The following is a 4,171-nucleotide window of genomic DNA, read 5'->3' as shown; positions in this document are numbered from 1 at the left end:
TTTAGGTAGCCTCTCTGTCCCAGCCTCCCCAAGATGACTAAGAATGTGAGCTCTGTGCTCAGTTTCTTTTTATGGAGATGCACAAGGTCCCCAGGAGATGAGTTGTATTTGTGATGTACCAATTCTAAGGAGGTGGATTGTGCTTGACAGGTCATAGTTTATTTAATGTGTGTCTCATAGAGAGGAAAGTGATACACACCAGTTTTTAAAAGCATTACTTTAAGCTGAGCATGGTGACACACACCTGTAATCCCAGCATGCTGGGAAGCTGCAGCAGCGGGGTTAAATGTTTGATCCCAGCTTGGGCAATTTAGAGACTTAGCAAGACCCTGTCTCAAAATTTAAAAAAAGAAAGAAAAGGTGGAGGTGTTGCTCAATGCAAAGGCCCTGGGTTTAACCTCCTCAAATCTACACACACTGCATCTAAAAGCACACACACTTTCCAAAAGCACCTAAAACATGTAATCAAAACAAGGTTTTTCCAAGTCTTCTGTGTCAAGAAAACGCCATGGCCATATTTTAGGCCTAGAAGCAAGAGAGAAAAATGCCATAGCTTCTTGCTGTTCTAGTTGATCTCAAATGTCCCCCAAGGCCCCTGTTGGTCCCCAGCCTGCAGCACCCTCAGGAGGTGAGGGGCTCTTTGGGGACGGAGCTCAGGTGAAAGAATTAGGTCGCTAAGGTGGCGCCCTTGGAGGGAACTCTGGGACTCTGCCCTTCTCTCCTGCCCCTTTCCTAGCCGCTGGGAGGGGAGCAGCCTCCATATCCACTCATCGCCTGGTGTGTGGAGCTGCTTCTCCACGGATAATGAGATCAACCATCTGCAGGCTGTGTTACCACTTAGCTGTGACTTAGAAGGTGTCTCTCTCCCTGCCTCTGCCCCTCTCCCTGTGCTTCTACCGTGCTCTGCCATGGCAATTCGCTGTGCCACTTCTGGCTTGGGCTGACCGTGGACTGAACCTTCTGAAGACCATGAGCCCAAATAAATCTCTCTTTTTAAATTGCAGGTGTTGGGTATATTGCCTCAGCAACAGACAAGTGACAAACACAGACTGAACGCTTTGATTTCTTTTCCTCTTTTTAAATTCATTCTCCAGGTATTTGTGTTACAGTAGTGGAAAGCTGAATAACATGACTGTAGTTCTCCACAAGGAGAAGTAAGCTCACATATGGGGGTATTTCAACCCAATTACGTAATACTCTCGAGCACTCTTTAAGTGTAGGCCAGGCATAGTAACTTCCAAAATTTCCAGTATGGAAGCAGGGCATGGTGGTGCACATCCATAATCCTCGCACTTGGGAGGCTGAGGCACTTGTCATGGATTCAAGGCCAGCCCAGATTATGCGGTACGTTCAAGGCCAGCCTGACTACATAGGAGATCCGGTCTCAAACCACCCCCACCACTCCCACGTTAAAGTATAGAGTTTGGAAAGGGGAACTTTTCTTTACAGTAAAGAAGCTCCACAGACACTGCTTTAGCTAGGTGATTAAGGGCCACAGAAAGCCATCAATCACACTGTAGTGTGAGCCCTTGACAGGATGTGACGTGATGTACCACGTGACATGACGTAAGGAAATATGACGTCACGACCGGGCACTTCGCGGCAGGGACTCTCCTCCGGAAACAGCCACATACCCCATCTGGTCACGGTTAACACATCGGAAAGACTCCAACGAGGAGCATCCTGCAGAATACCTGATCTGTACTCCTCAGAAAGGCCCAGATCCTTAGAAACAAGAAAACTCTGAAAGTGTTGCATCTCAGCCAAGAGGAGCCTAAAGAGACCTGAAAGTACGCGAAGCACGGTTTCCTGGATGGGCATCTGGGACAGAAAAGCGGGCACGAGGTCAAAACAAATCTAAACACCCTGCATAAACCATGGGTTAGCTGATAGCATGGTGTCAGCAGCGGTTCACCTGCTTCTCACAAGTGGACAGGCTCTCGCGAGATTTTACCCCTGAGGACCGGCACACCACGGTGTGTCCGGCAGGGGGCGTTCTGAGAACACTGTCACCTGCTCAATTTTCCTGCGCGTCTAAGACTCCTAAAATAAAGTCAGCTGCTCAGGAAAGAAAACCGCTCGCCGTGCTGTCCTCTGCAGTCCATTCAGGCAGCTCCGGCCGGCTCTGCGCTCCAGGGCTGGAACGTGGCCCTCCATCCACCTGGCAGATGCCACCGCCGCTGTCCTGCTCACCCACTGTCAGCTCTAACAGAGGAGCCATGGCGCCGGGCATCCTTCTCAGTCGAGCTGTAAAAGTACAAAAGTGTAAAAGCCCCGTCAATACCCTTAATGGCTATTATAGGAAAGACGATTGAATTTGGACCCGCAGAAATCCATCTTCCGGCTCCCTAAGGGAGGAAGAGGATATGTCAGAGACCGCTGGCTGCCCACCCACCCCCTCTTTTCTTGCTTAGGGAAGCTCTACTGCTATATTCAACAGTGTGTCTAAGCAGGAGACTCCATCTCCCAGAGTGTCTTGCAGATAGGGTTGGTCAGTAAGAGGCAAGTGGAAATCACTGAGTGGAGCCTAGCAGAAAGGTCTTTCAGGGAGCCAGTAGCCCTTGTATCATCCTTCTCCTTGTTCCTGGAACATGGACATAATGTCTGGAGCCGCAGCAACCACTTTGCAGTGATGAGGTGACTTTGAGAACCATGCAGTAGGAATATAGAGATACCTTGGGCTCCAGGTGAAGTTCCCACACTAACCCTGCTTGTCTGTTTCAGGGTAACTTTACACAGAGAAAGAGAACATGAAAAATAAAGTTTCTGTGTATGTCAGTTATTTAGGGCATTTGATGTATGTCATCTAACCTAATCATTACTGAGCTAGAAACTGAGCTAGACATTATGCTGATTCAGGACATACTGTGATCTAAAACTGTCTGGCATGTGGAAGCTGAGGTAGGAGGACTGCAAGTTTGAAAACGGTCTGGGAAAGTCAGTGAGACTCTATCTTAAAGGGAAAACTAAAAAAAGTCTGGCAATGTAGCTCAGGGTGAAGGCCCTGGGTTCTATCCTGCAGAATTTATGCTATGAGAGAGAAAAAACTCTCAGGCCTCAGTCAGGAAAGAGTCAAAACACATAGGCCAGGGATGAATGAAAAAGCCAAGACTTTCTCCACGGGAAAGGCTGTGATGATTCCATGTCAGAGGAGACCGGGAGAAAACCCCAAAGCCGGGCTCGGCCACTTACACTGAGGGTTTTAAGCTGGCCTGTACTTCCCACACTGGCTCCTGAAAACACATAGCCATCATGATGAAATAGCTCCTCGGCTCCCTTGAAAGTGGGTGGGACCATAGACTCCATTTCCCCAGGAGAGTGTGAGTAGTGGTGAGGGTCTTGCTGGGGCTGCGCTTTGGTGAGAGTGAGTTCGCCCCCACCCTTTCCCCTTTTGGACTGGACAGAGGAACAGTAGAAGGATTCTCAGTCCCAGATTGACTGTGAAAGAGACCTCCTTGTTAGCATGACTACCAGACCACGATTATTTTGATGTCATTAACATGTGGGGGGTATTTGTTACTGCATGTTTGCCTGTGCTAGCTGATACAACATCTATATATTGTGTCAGCTACCTATGGCTGCAACACGGTGATTTTCACCAGCTATGTTTATGTGGTCATTAATCCCATGATCTCTGCAGGTGAGCTCATAAGGCAGTCCTGGTTCTCTGCCTTAAGGGCTCTTCCAGGCTGCAATTTAGATGCTGTCTACAGAGGCCTGAGGCAAGAGGAGGAAGGGAAATAATTGCCACTGGGTTCGGAGTTTCTTTGGGGGATGGTGAATGCAATTCAAAGTTCAGTCGAACTGATTATTACAACCCTGATTATAGCAGTAATCACTGAAAGGAATTGAACACTTTGGGTCAATGTTATGGGATGTAGATTAGATCTTAACGCAACTGTTAAATTACGAAGAAAAATACTGGCTATAGCTAGAGTTGTTTAAAGTTCAAAGGGGGTACAATCCTCTAGGTCATTAGGATGATTCAAGTGGCCCATGGCGGAGGGCCCAGCCCTCTGCTTGCTGCTGCCCAGAGACCGGAAGCTGCAGCTCTCTGCAGTGAGGCCCTTTTTAGGCAGCAGCTCCTGGTGATACCATAGGCTCATCAGCAGGGAGTGGGAGGAGCCAGCGAGATGATAGCCAGTCACGTGCAGCCTATCCAGGAAGTGAA

This window comes from Cavia porcellus, unplaced genomic scaffold, assembly GCF_034190915.1.
Source record: "Cavia porcellus strain 051 isolate PalLab524CR breed Dunkin Hartley unplaced genomic scaffold, mCavPor4.1 scaffold_23, whole genome shotgun sequence".
NCBI classification, from domain to species: Eukaryota; Metazoa; Chordata; class Mammalia; order Rodentia; family Caviidae; genus Cavia; species Cavia porcellus.
This window is presented reverse-complemented; position numbering follows the sequence as displayed.